Raw genomic sequence first — 14,950 nt, forward strand, 5'->3', positions numbered from 1 at the left:
GGTTATTTTGAGATAAAATGAGATAGCTCGCATTTGTTTAGGGTGCATCTGCATGTTGATTAAGACACTGAGGTGAAAAGCCACTACTCTATTCTGCCTGAATTCTCATGTTCAATACAATGCCTATTTCACAAAGTTATGGGAATTATATAAGGGACATGAAAAAGTTATCTAATAAGTTGGTCTGCTGATGTATAGGTCCTTTGTTATAATACAATTTCAGAGGCTCTTTTCAAGCTTTCTTTCACTGTCCCAAATGGCAAGACTATACTTACATCCTATGAGCTCGTCTGTGTTCGAGGTTTTTGTATTGGTTTAAGGTTGTGTCTCTGGATGATCTGTACCACGCATGACAATTCATGCTGGTCTTTGACATGTTCAATATTGACACTGCAGCTAAATTGATTGGTCAGTGATTCACAATCTTTAAAATGGATCAAATCAAGCTTGCATTACTTTAGTTAGCATTTTTCTTTTTTATGACCCAAATGAATCTACCTTTCTCTCTCTCCCTCTTTTTTCCCTTCTTACTTACTTTCTTTTCTTCCTTCTTCCCTCCCTCCATCCCTCCTTCTCCCTCTCTGTCTCTTTCTTTCTTTCCCTCCCTTCCTTGTTTTTTCTTCCCTGTCTCTTTTTCTCTTCTCTCTTCCTCCTTCTCTCTCCCTCCTTCTCATTCCCTCCGTATTTTCCTCTTATTCCTTGCTATTCCTACAACTCACAGACTGAATTCCTTTCCCTCTTTCTTATGTATACCTGCCAAATATTTGCAATTTGTTAGTTTATTGAAGCTAGGTTTTCACATAATCTGATAAGCATCCATAGCTCCTCACCCTAATCTCATCATTCTTATCTTTTAATACTTGGTGCAATGATACCAACAAAGCTTTCTCCCTTTATATTTATTTTGCCTTAAAATTAAGCCTCTTGTTTGGGGGTATTAAGCACCCACAAATAATAGAAATATTTCCAGTAAAATATCCTCAGTTCTCAGCTCCTTGGTTAAAAAGACAACAACTTCTTCTCTGTTCTATGTAGGCATGCTTTTCTGTATGCAGTTTAAAAAAGCTTTGACCTTTATGGCTGTGCTATCACATTGTAAATTCATATAATGATATTGAGCTTGCATCTAGCATGCTATGTTTTCAAAGCATTTTACCATTATTGATTAGCTATTTCACACAATATCCAAGCAAAGTAATCTGGTTGGGTCTTGAAAATACTAATTTTATTGATGAGGAAACTGACAGAGATACTGCCAGTTATCCAGCCATCAGGAACTCAGTGGCAGAGAGCACACGCCAAGTGCTGCTATGTCCACTGACTCAGTTATTCATCAGGTAAGCATTGTCATTGAGCGGGCAGACCTTTCGTGTGCTAAGAGGCACAGTGCAGCTTAATGGGTAGTATGGACACCATGTGCTTATGGTTAACAAATTCCTCTCTCTCTCTCTCTCTCTTGCACACACACACACTTCTAGAGCCAGATGACCTAGGTTCAAAGGCTGGCTTCCCCACTTGCTAATTGTGTCACCTTGAGCAAGTCACATAAGCTCTCAGGCCTCAAGGCTCTAGTCTGCCAAAATGAAGGTAGTCATATCACACTGTGTTCATGAGGATTAAAAGAGCAGTAATGCCCGACTCTCAGCACCTGGCACAAATGTGCATATTTCAAAAATGCCAGCTATGTTTCTGCATCCCCTGCTCCTTTTCTTTGTAATCTCTTTTATTGGTTGATGCTGACATTTGGTGTTAATTAATACAATTAATGCTATATTAATTTGCATTTTCCAAAACTAAAACCTGGCATTATATTTTTTCCTTAACTGCTCCCTACCCATTTTAAAGATCTTAATCAACATTTGTTTCTACTGGCACTTGAAACCAACCTTGGCTTTATCAGGATTATTCCTATTTTTCAGTGTGTGTCTAAAAAATCTGCCCTTAAACTGCCTAAATCCCACCAGCCACTCTTTCTTCTTAGGTTTTAATAAAGTACTTACTTAATTTATCAAAAGTTTATTCAATAATCTTCTAGTCTGAGCTAGTGACTGTCCTATGCACAAGGTATACAGTAGTGAGCAAAGATAGAATTCCTGTTTCCTGGAGCTTTCAATCCATTGGGAATCTATCATTTGCTGGTAATGCCAAACAGCACATTTTGGAGCTGCAGTTACCTCCAAAGTTTTCCATAACAGGCACTTTACACACCTGGAAGGAAAGAATTGTTTTTCGTTCATGGCAATTTCTGTCTGGTGATAAAAGGCACTGTTCTAGGCCTAAGGAATGATAGATCTAGATACTGGAATTATTTATATATATACATACACATACACATTTCTTTGCATAGACACATCTAAATTGAATAAAATCTAAATTGAATAAAATGAATCAATGGAGTCTAACTTATCACACAAGTGATACATATGCAAGATTTTTTTGCTGTAAATGGTGCAGTTTATTATTATTTTTAGATGACTACTAAGACAGTGTGAGAACTCACATCAAGACTAACTTTCCTGAAGAAGGAGGGCTTGTATGCAGACAGAAAGCTGGGCAAATAAAGAGGTTGACTGGGATAGGGTGGAGGGTTTACTAGAAGCTTCCATTTAAAAAAATTTCCCTCATGTATTAGTTTGTTAAAGCTGCTGGAATGCAATATACCAGAAATGGAATGGCCTTTAAAAGAGGAATTTATTATGTTACAAGTTTACAGTTCTAAGGCCAGGAAAATGTCCAAGTTAAGGCGCCATCAGGAGGTTACTTTCACTCAAGAAAGGCTGATGCCATCTAGAACACCTCTGTCGGCTGGGAAGGCATGTGGTGGCATCTGCTGGCCCTTGTCCCCAGTTCTGTTACTTCTCGTCTCTGATGCCAGTGGTTTCCTCTCTCAGCATCTGTGGGCCTTCACTTAGCTCCTCTGGGACACAACTCTGGGTTCTGGCTTGCTTAGCATCTCAGGGGAAGGCACATGGTGATGTCTGCTGAGCTCTGCCTGTGTCTAGACATCTGCTCTTTCTGTCAGCACTCCCAGCATCTCCAAACATCCACGTCTCTGTCAGCTCTGAAGCAAATATTTTCTAAGCCTCTGCATCTAAGGCTTCTCCAGATAAATTTCCCTTTTTAAAAGACGCTGGTAAACTAATCAAGACCCACCTTGAATGAATGGAGTCACATCTCCATTAAATAAAAAAGCCACACCCACAACTGGGTGTGTCCCACCTCCATGGAAACATCCAATCAAAATTTCCCACCCTAAACATTAGGTTTGGCACCACAAGATTCGATCAGGAATGAAAACATGGCTTTTCTGGGGTAATTAATAGTTTCAAACTGGCACCCCCCCCCAAAAAAAAAGAATCCCTGAAAGCAAATTTTAAAATCTCAACAATAAAACCCCAAACAAAAACAACATAGAAAATGTCATGCATATAAAATGTCCTTTGGGGAAAGAACAAGTGTAGGATTTTTCTGGTCATTGACTTTAAATATATACATATTAGTTTTGCCCTTCATGTTTCATGGAATAAAAAGTTCTGCCTTTTTATTGCATGAAACTAAAATTGAGAGGGTGGGTGGAGAGGGGGAGGGGGAGCAGATGAGGTGCCCCTCTACCAGCTCCTGGGTAGTGATGTCTCACTTCTTCTTGCATAGTTTCTGGCCATTTCCCCCCCTGCATGCTATCTTGGGCAGCATCTGGGAGAAGAATTGGAGGGAGGGATGAAGCACACAATCATCCTGATACTTGGAAAATAGTTGTCATTTTGGAAGGAATGGAAGAAGGTCCTACCTAGCTCACTGTCATCTCAAGAACTGCCTGGAAGATTGGTAATGCCACTTATATTGTTAGGAGACTTTTGTGAAGGCTGTGTATGCTGCCATGCCTCTCATGGGGCCATTCCAGCCTGGACTCTTCAGGAATTTGGACCAGGTGCCTCCAGGCAGCCCTGGATTAATCATTGTGTAGATGTTGTCACTGGACTAAGCATGATGGATATTCCTGTCGGGCCACGACCCCCCCCCCCTCCAAGGGGAACCCCACGTGACTATTGGGTGATGAGAAGGAATATGGAATTGGGTTAGTACTGTTAGAGTAGAGCCAGGGCCTGCCAGCTTCAGGACCCATGTTAATCCCTGGCATAGTGGGGCAGAGGGAGTTGAGTGGTGATTTCATGCTACTACAGTGATTTTGTGGCCAGGGCTCATAGGCCCATTCCTTGGGGAAGGTTCATTCTCTGCATTGATCCCCCCATATTGGGGTGCCCTTGTTGTCAGTGTGGGACCCATGGAATTGGGCAGCAATGCTTTGTCCCAGGAACTCCTCCTGGAGGCTGGTTCACCATTCTGATCAGGACCTGGGGCCACATGCATATTGTGGTTACACAGAAGCCTGACTGTGGGGTTCTCTTGTGCAGCTGGGGCTGTGAGGAGGAGGGTGTGCTTGCGGTGAGGGCTGTGATCTCGGAGTCCCTGAAGAAAACCTGGTGGGATGGGGCCACCTAGCATCCCTTTGTTGGAGGGAATGTTGCCCAGCATGTGTAGCAGTCATAAATCTGATTACAGATAATAAGATTATTTAAGAATATTCTAACATAGACCTCTCATTAAAAAAAAATTGCACATGTGTTTTTTCCTTCACTAAAATATTTCTCTTGGAATAGATTCTGTAAATTTTCTCTTGGTAAAAATTCTCTCTCTCTCTCTCTCTCTCTCAACACGCACACACACATCATTTTCTACTAATATCTTGTTCTCTGCAATAGTCCCCACTCCTTGGCATTTTTAAAATACACATTTTCTGTAACAAGATCAAATGACTTTTCACAGAGCTTATCTTGAGTTCTTACAAGATTGTGCCTTTATTCCTATTTCACTTTGGAAAGGGTGACTAGAAGTATGGATTATAACCTACATATCTTCATTGAAACACTGAGTATACAAGATGGTTCATTCTATGCAGGAATGTCCATTTCACTTTATTATTAGAGTCAATAAATTATACTACTATTATTTAAGTTCCTACTATGTGCCAGTTCTTACCCTAAATGTTTTATATGAAATGTCTCATTTTTATTTAGAGTAACACTAAAGTAAGCCCTCCTAACAAATTTGTTTTAGAGGAGAATGTGGTGGTCATGCCCTCATGGGTGATGAAAAGATTACTTGACTCTGCATCTATATATATCATTATAGCCTGTACTATCACTACAGAACCAGACTGTCCCACAGTTGATGCCTATTTAGAAAAATTTCTGATTCATTGCCCATATCAATGCAAAAACAATAGCCTCAAGACTACTCTGTCATCGAGAAAGGTGTTTCATTTTGCCTTTTAGCAGAGATGAGATTAGAATTGTAGTCTCTGGTTTTCTAATTTGTGAGCAGCTCTACAGCTATTAGGTGGGCAACATGAAAATAACTAGTATTGCGGCCCAAAACTGACAAATTATAATTGGAATATGCACTTCAATATAGATGACTATAACTTATGATAAAATTGCTTTTATGACTACTTCTATTATTTATTTGATTTGTATAATGCTTAAAATAAGACTTATTTTAGAAGATCTCAACAAACCAATAACTAGTACATAGACTGACACAGTCATCAAAAAACTTCCAACAAAGAAAAGCCCAGAACCAGATGGGATCATGGGGGAGATTTTATCAAACATTCTAAGAAGAATTAACACCAATTCTGCTCAAACTCTCCCAAAATATTGGAGAGGAGGGAAGACTCCCTAATTCATTCTACAAGGCCAATATCACTGTCATACCAAAGCCAGATAAAGATACCACAAAAAAAATTATAGATCGATATCCCTTATGAATGTAGATGTATATGGCATCAACAAAATACTAGCAAACTAAATCCAAGAGCACATTAAAAGAATTATACACTATGACCAAATATGTTTTATTCCAGCCATGAAAGCATTGTCAAAATTAGCAGAATGAAGGGGGAGAAAATGACATGGTCATCTCAAATGCAGAAAAAGCATTTGACAAAATCCAACACTTCCTTCTTGATAAAAACACTTTGAAAACTAGGAACAGAAGATAACTTCTTCAGCATGATAAAGGGCATATAAGAAAAACCCAGATAACATCTTTTTTTTTTTTTTATGAATAGAATTTTTTTTAAATTTTTTTATTAATCAAAAAAAAGAAAAGAAATTAACACAACATTTAGAAATCATTCCATTCTACAAATGCACTCAGTAATTCTTAGTATCATCACATAGAAGTATGATCATCATTTCTTAGTACATTTGCATCGATTTAGGAAAAGAACTAGCAAAACAGCAGAAAAAAATATAGAATGTTAAAATAGAGAAGAGAATTAAAATAATAATACTAATAAAATATATATATATATATAAAGGAAAAAGAAAAAAACAAAAACAAAAGATACAAACACACAAACAAACAAACAAAAAAACATATTTCAGGTGCAACTTCATTCAGTGTTCCAACCTAGTTACATTACACTTAGGTATTATTGTGCTGTCCATTTTTGAGTTTTTGTATCTAGTCCTGTTGCACAGTCTGTATCCCTTCAGCTCCAATTACCCATTATCTTACCCTGTTTCTAACTCCTGTTGGTCTCTGTTACCAATGATATATTCCAAGCTGATTCTCGAATGTCGGTTCACATCAGTGGGACCTTACAGTATTTGTCCTTTAGTTTTGGGCTAGACTCACTCAGCATAATGTTCTCTAGGTCCATCCATGTTATTACATGCTTCATAAGTTTAGTCTGTCTTAAAGCTGCATAATATTCCATCGTAGGTATACGCCACAGTTTGTTTAGCCACTCGTCTGTTGATGAACATTTTGGCTGTTTCCATCTCTTTGCAATTATAGATAATGCTGCTATAAACACTGGTGTGCAAATGTCCGTCTGTGTCTTTGCCCTTAAGTCCTTTGAGTAGATTCCTAGCAGTGGTATTGCTGGGTCGTAATCCATTCTGCCATTCTATGTCTTTTGATTGGGAAATTCAGTCCATTAACTTTTAGTATTATTACTGTTTGGATAATATTTTCCTCTACCATTTTGGCTTTTGTATTATATATATCATATCTGATTTTCCTTCTTTCTACACTTTACTCCATACCTCTCTCTTCTGTCTTTTCGTATCTGACTCTAGTGCTCCCTTTAGTATTTCTTGCAGAGCTGGTCTCTTGGTCACAAATTCTCTCAGTGACTTTTTGTCTATAAATGTTTTAATTTCTCCTTCATTTTTGAAGGACAATTTTGCTGGATATAGGAGTCTTGGTTGGCAGTTTTTCTCTTTTAGTAATTTAAATATATCATCCCACTGTCTTCTAGCTTCCATGGTTTCTGCTGAGAAATCTACACATAGTCTTATTGGGTTTCCCTTGTATGTGACAGATTGTTTTTCTCTGGCTGCTTTCAAGATCCTCTCTTTCTCTTTGACCTCTGACATTCTAACTAGTAAGTGTCTTGGAGAACGCCTATTTGGGTCTATTCTCTTTGGGGTGCGCTGCACTTCTTGGATCTGCAAATTTAGGTCTTTCATAAGAGTTGGGAAATTTTCAGTGATAATTTCTTCCATTAGTTTTTCTCCTCCTTTTCCCTTCTCTTCTCCTTCTGGGACCCCCACAACACGTATATTTGTGCACTTCATATTGTCATTCAGTTCCCTGATCCCCTGCTCAAGTTTTTCCATTCTTTTCCCTATAGTTTCTGTTTCTTTTTGGAATTCAGATGTTCCATCCTCCAGTTCACTAATTGTAGCTTCTGTCTCTTTAGATCTACCATTGTAGGTATCCATTGTTTTTTCCATTTTTTCTTCTTTGTCCTTCACTCCCATAAGTTCTGTGATTTGTTTTTTCAGATTTTCTATTTCTTCTTTTTGTTCAGCCCATGTCTTCTTCATGTCCTCCCTCAATTTATTGATTTGGTTTTTGAAGAGTTTTTCCATTTCTGTTCGTATATTCAGCATTAGTTGTCTCAGCTCCTGTATCTCATTTGAACTATTGGTTTGTTCCTTTGACTGGGCCATATCTTCAATTTTCCGAGCGTCATCCATTATCTTCTGCTGGTGTCTGGGCATTTGATCAGATTTCCCTGGGTGTGGGACCCAGCTGGTTGAAAGGTTTTTCTGTGAAATCTCTGGGCTCTGTTTTTCTTTTCCTGCCCAGTAGGTGGCGCTCGTGGCGCTCGTCTGTCTGCACGGCAGTCGGCCCGGGAAACCACGCATGGAGGCGGGGGTCGCTGGCCGCTGTGGCTTGGGAGAGTGCTGGTCCTAGTTGCCCAGCTGGCCCGAAACGCCAAGTGTGACGGGAGGGCCCCGCTATCCAACGTTCCCAGTCAGACCGGGGAGCCACGTGCGTGGAGGGGACCCCAGTCGCCAGCCGCCCCGGCCGGGAAAACGTGCGCCCCTCGGGTATCTCACCGCAGCAGATTCTCCCTGCCCGTTCAGCTGTTCCAGAATGGGGTACGCTGTCTTTTTGGTCTCTATCGTGACTCCGGGAGCTGTTTCGTATTGTTTCTGTTTCTTTAGTTGCTTTTCTGGAGGAGGAACTAAGACCCGCGCGTCTTACTAAGCCGCCATCTTCTCCGGAAGTCTGCCAGATAACATCTTAATTGTGAAAGACTGGAAAGCTTTCCCTCTAAGGTGAGAAACAAGATAAGGATGCCCACTGCTACCACTGTTATTCAATACTGTACTGGAAGGTCTTGCCTGAGTAATTAGGCAATAAAAAGAAATGAAGTCATCCAAACTGGAAAGGAAGAAATAAAACTTTCCATATTTTTAAATGACCTGCTCTTATATGCACAACAAATTTCTTGGAGCTTTTAAATAAATTCAGCACAGTGACAGGGTATCAGATTAACACATAAAAAAATCAGTAGAGTTTCTTTTCACTAGCAATGAACAATTGGAAGAAGAAATCAAGAAATAGACTCCATTAAAAATGGCAACTAAAAGAATGAAATATCTAGGAATAAATCTAACTGAGGATATAAAAGCCTTGTACACAGAAAACTGCAAAACATCACTAAAAAAAAAATAAAATAAAAAAGACCTAAATAAATGAAAGCATATTCTGGAATTCACGGATAGAAGACAAAATATTGTAAGATGTCAATTCTACCCAAAGCGATTTAAAGATACAATGCTATCCCAAACAAAACTCCCACAGCCTTGTTTGGAGAAATGGAAAAGCCAATCATCAATTTTGTATGAAAGGGAAAGGGGCCCTGAATAGCCAAAGCCATCTTGAAGAAGAAGGATGAGGTTGAAGGACTCTCACTTCCTGATCTTAAAACTTATTACAGGGCAGTGCGAGGGTAGCTCAGTGGCAGAATTCTCACCTGCTATGCTGGAGACCTGGGTTCGATTCTTGGTGCTTACCAGGGAAAACAAACAAACAAACAAACAGACAGAAACGTATTACAAAGTCACAGTTATCAAAACAGCATAGTATTGGCGAAGGACAGACATATAGACTAATTGAATCAAAATCGAAAGCTCAAAAACCCATCCTTACATTTATGGCCAACTGGTTTTTGACAAAGGGCTAAAGACCACTCAGTTGGGAAAGAACAGCCTCTTCCACAAATGGTTCTGGGAAAGTTAGGTCTCCATTTGCAAAAGAATGAAGGTGGACCTCTGCCTCACACCTTATACAAAAATAGCTCAAAATGGATCAAAGACCTACAAAACTGCTAGAAGAAAACAAAGGGAAGCATGATCATGATCTTGTGTTAGGCAATGGTTTCTTAGATTTTAAACCCAAAGCCCAAGCAACAAAAGAAAAAAAAAAAGGTAATTGGGGGCTCATCAAAATTAAAGACTTTTGTACCTCAAAGGACATTATCATGAATGTAAAATGATAACCTACACAATGAGAGAAAATATTTGGAAACCACATATACTGTAAGAGTTTTAATGTCAAAAATTTACAAAGAAATCCATCAACTGAACCATGAAAATGGGCAAAGGACTTGAATAGACATTTCTCCATAGAAGATATACAAATGGCCAAAAAAGCACATGAAAATATGCTCAACATCGTTAGCCATTAGGGAAATACAAATCAAAGCCATGATGAGTTTCCACTTCATATCCATTAGAATGGCTATTATTAAAAATACAGAAAATTACAAGTGTCAGAGAGGACGTGAAAAACTAGGAACACTCATTCATTTCTGATGGCAATGTAAAATGGTATAGCCACTGAGGAAGACAGTTTGGCAGTATCTCAGAAAGTTAAGTATAGAATTATCATACGATCTGGAAATCCCACTTCTGGATATATACTTACAATAATTGAAAGCAGGGACTTGAATAGCTGTTTTCCACTGATGCTCAGAATGGTATTATTCACAATTGCCAAAAGATAGAAGCAACCCAAATATCCATCAACTGATGAATGGATAAATAAAATATGTCATATGCATGCACTGGAATATTATTCAGCCATAAAAAGGAATGGAGTTCTGATACCTATGATAACATGGATGGACCTTGGAGAAATCATGTTGAGTGAAATAAGCCAGATACAAAACAATAAATAGTGTATGTTCTCATTAGTTTGAAATAACTAGAATAAGTAAACTCATAGGGTCAAAATCTAGAATATAGGTTACCAGGACAGAATAAAGAGTAGGGATTAGGGAGTTAAGGCTTAAAATGTACATAGTTCCTATTTGGGATGATAGGAAAGTTTTGGTAATGGATGGTGATATTGTAGCACAACATTGTGCATTATATATTTGAATGTGATTAAAAGGGAATATTTTAGGTTCTATATATGGAACTAGAATAAAAACTATCCATGGAACTGCAGGACAGAAACAGTGAACCTTAAGTTAAAACAAAGACTATAGATAATAGTACAGCTATAAAAAGGTTCTTTCATCAGTTGGAGCAAATGTACCACACCAGTGCAAGCTGTTACTAATAGAGTGGCATGTGGAAATCCTGCACTTTATGCATGACTGTTTTATAAACCCATATTCTCTAATAAATAAATAAATAAAACTTAGGTCAACTTATTTATTAAACTGTATTAGTCTTGGGCTAATCTTTACTTAAAAGGAGATACAATAAAAGATGGATATTTCTATCAGTTCATTAATAATACAAAGATCTTGTAATCAGATAATTCGGCTGGCCTAGAATTTAAGTGTGTATAAACAATCCTGGTGGATTGGCTCTGTGGAAGTGGCCGATAAGACTTGGTACATAATACTCTATCTATCCTGTAGTCAAGCACATTAAACAGAGGCAAGGGTTGATTATTTTAGCTCAAATTATTTTAAAACTATGTTTTAAATTTATGATCTAAGTTTAACAATGCCTAGGTATCTTGGGGAGTAGTGGAATTCCCACAGCTGTTGCTGGCTCTTTGCCTCATTTCCTAATTCTTCTATTAAGATAATTTAAGCCACTAGAGGTTACAAATCTTTTATTTCCCACCCCAAAGCTATGTCTATTCTACCCATTCTTACTTTTTCCCTTCACTTCTGTCCCCAGGCATAAAATATAATTTCTCCTATACAACCTATTTATTCCATCTGCATATTTAATCCCATTTCTCTTATCCCCTCTGCGACACTGTTCCATCATACTTCTGCAACTCAAATGTCTCTTTTCTACCAAATCCTATCTTCTAGTACCCAAACAAGGTTAAGCATCTCCTATCTTGAAAAACAGCCAAAAAGAGTACATTTCTCAACTCTATATTCCACTGCAACCGTAGGTCTGTTTCTCTTCTTTCCTCTACCAACCAGATTATCAAAATAAAGCCTACGTTTTCTTTCCCCAACTCTTAAATGACATTTTCTTCCCAACTCTCAGTTGCATTTCTGTTCTCACCACTTCACAGTTAGAAATTTTCCTGTGAAGATTTTCCTCCTGGATCCAAACTCTGTGGATAATTATCAGTCATCACCATTCTTATCTGCCTAAAGCTTTCAGCACTGATGGCTACTCTGTCCTTCATATTCTTTCTTCTGGTGCACCTATGACAGCAGGCTCTCTGGGTTCTCCTGCCCGTCTATTGTCTGTGAAATCTTCTTTCCCTAGCTACCTACTAAAGGTCAGTTTTCTGTAGTATTCCATCCTATCATTTTCTTAAACAATTTTTTATTGATAAATCTTAATATACAAATAATCCATATATGGTGTTCAATCAATGGCTCACAATATCATAACCTCATGTGCATTCATCACACGTCATTTTCAGAACATTTGCATCACTCCAGAAAAGGAAATAAAAACGGAAAAAACTCATAACTATACCCCTTACCCTTCCCTTTCATTGACACTAATATTTCCATCTACCCAGTTTATTTTAAACTTTGTCCCCATATTATTTATTTTTATCCATATTTTTTATTCATCTTCCATATCCTAGATACAAGGAGCATCAGACACAAAGTTTCCACTAATCACACAGTCACATTGTAAAAGCTTTATAGCTATACAATCGTTTTCAAGAATCAAGGCTACTGGAACGCAGCTCAACAGTTTTAAGAACTTCCCTCCAGTCACTCCAAACACCATAAACTAAAAAGGGGATGTCTATGTAATGCGTTAAGGATGACCTCCAGGATAGCTTCTCAACTCTTTGAAACTCTCACCCACTGAAACTTTAATTTGTCTCATTTCTCCCCCCTTTTGATCAGGAGGGCTTTCTCAATTCCTTAATGCCAGGTCTCAGCTCATCCTGGAATTTCTGTTCCGCATTTCCAGAGAGATTTACACCCCTGGGAGTCATATCCCATATAGTGGGAGTGGGCAGGGAGGGGTTAGTGAGTTCATTGCCATTTTGGCTTAGAGAGAGGTCACAACTGAGCAACAAAAGAGGTTCTCTGGGGGCGACTCTTAGGCCTAATTTTAGGTAAACTTAGCGTTTCCATTGCAGGAATAAGTTTCATAGGGGTGAACCCCAAGATTGAAGTCTCAGTCTATTGATTTGATAGTCTCCACTGCTTGTGTGAATATCAGAAATTCTCCAAATGGGGAAGTTGAATATTTTCTCTTTTCTCCCCAGTGCCCCAAGGGGACCTTACAAATACTTCTTTATTCACTGCCCAAGTTACTCTGAGATATATCACGGTATCATACTAATCTGGACAAACCAACAGTCTCATGCCCTATTCAAGATTCCATGTACTTATAGTGTTCAGGTAAGTGGACCATATAAGTTAAATTAGGAAATGTTCTACCTGCAATATAAATTTTTGTACCAAATAAACATTTTTCCCTTTGGTCTCAGAAGCTGAAATGTTTAAATATGGATGATATCACCCTTTACCCTGCATTCTGATTTACCTTAGTTCTATGCAGATCAGCGTCATTCATATCTCTACTCAAAGTCAGATTCTTTTTTCAACTTTTTAAATAGTTCCTGAATGGGGTACTGCTTATTTTCATAGCTTCAGAGCTCTAATTCTGAGTTTCAGGTGTCACATAAATATCTGAAATTTCTGGGAGTGACCAGGTTATAAATACACAGCTCAATAACTCAGAATTTAGAAATAACAGAACTCATGAATATATGTAACTGCTGTAGAAGCTTACAATCTAGGCCCCAATCTGATAACCCGTGCTCTTGACTTCAGTTCACCGAGTTTTTATATTAGAGTTAGTCCACATGAGTGAGGCATGATAATATCGTTTTGTTTCTGACATTTCTTTCAACATACAGTCCTTAAGGCTCATTCACATAGTAGCATGCCCCACAACTTCATTCCTTCTTGTGGTTGCTCAGGAGTCTGTTGTACGTATGCACCATAGTTCCCTCACCTTCCCCTTTTAACTTGAAATACTTTCTCTAAAGAATATCATTGCTTGTGATGGCTTTCATGTTTTCTTATATCCTGTTTCCCAAATTTGGTTTTTGCCCCTCAGGTTTTTCTTCAAAATTCCAGACCCACTTCAAACTAACAAGTACCAGGCAGAACCCATTTTTTCCCCATTTCTACCCTCATGTACCTACCACAGTCAGTAATATGACTGACTACTGGCTTAAGTCAGTAATTAAGGGGTCATTTTAGTTATTCCCTTTCCTTCATCCTACATCCCAATGAATGGCTGAGTTCTACATAATTTTAGCTTCTGAATATTTCTTAATACGTCCTCTCCTATCTGTTCTGATCATGATCGGGTCATTCATCACCTTTCCAACTCTCATACAAACTTTGCCTTAGAATTGTTCTTCCCCCTTCCATCCTCAGCTTTTTAAAATCGTCATTTACTTAGCTATTACAGTCTCTCCAGATCATGTCATCTTCCTGATAAAATTCCTTAAACAATCACCTAATGCCTACAGAGCAAAATTGAGATTCCTTTGCAGTGGCTTGAGGAATCAGTTGGCAAATCCAGGACGTCGGACTCGGTTTTGTGAGAGAAGAGCCCAGCACCCTGAAAACCAGTTTCAGGAAAGACGGGGGAAGATGGGAATAGTGAGAAGTTCAGAAAGAACCAATGCGGAATGGGTAGAGAAATCTTGCTTCCTAGAAGACCTTGTCTACACATAAAGTAAGTGATTATAGAAAAAAATCCAATCTCCATTTAAATGTCTTGCTGGTAACTGCTTTCTTAAAAGTTCTATCAAAACTCCCTGTGATCTAATAGGCTACATACCCCACAAATTGAGGATGGAATTTATTTATAGGATTTAACACGTGATCCAGGGAAAAGATGCATAACTGTTCAAAAATGCACTAACCATCAGAAGCCATTTATTTGGCAGGCTAATCAGTTTATAACACAAACAATAAAAATAAGATAAATAGATGAAAGATCCTGAATTGTCAAAGCAATTCAGTAAGGTCATAACATAACTAATCAAAGTCTTTCAAAGCCCATTTTAACTTATATTCATATTCATATATTCTTGACTATTTTCACTGCTCATAGCATAATTACAATAGATCACTAGAAGGGAGAATTCTGTGAGTCAGGTT

At 38.3% G+C, this 14,950-nt stretch overlaps 1 protein-coding gene and 1 pseudogene across 6 annotated transcripts in view; both read right to left on the reverse strand.

The window, feature by feature from the left end:
- Positions 1–14,950, reverse strand: part of LOC143654848 (uncharacterized) — a 100,072-nt gene that overhangs the window by 54,133 nt on the left and 30,989 nt on the right. The gene's annotated exons all lie outside the window — the stretch shown is intronic.
- LOC143656474 (single-stranded DNA-binding protein 3 pseudogene) lies at positions 3,678–4,533 on the reverse strand (annotated as a pseudogene).

Source organism: Tamandua tetradactyla, chromosome 14 (genome assembly GCF_023851605.1).
Source record: "Tamandua tetradactyla isolate mTamTet1 chromosome 14, mTamTet1.pri, whole genome shotgun sequence".
Lineage (NCBI taxonomy): Eukaryota > Metazoa > Chordata > Mammalia > Pilosa > Myrmecophagidae > Tamandua > Tamandua tetradactyla.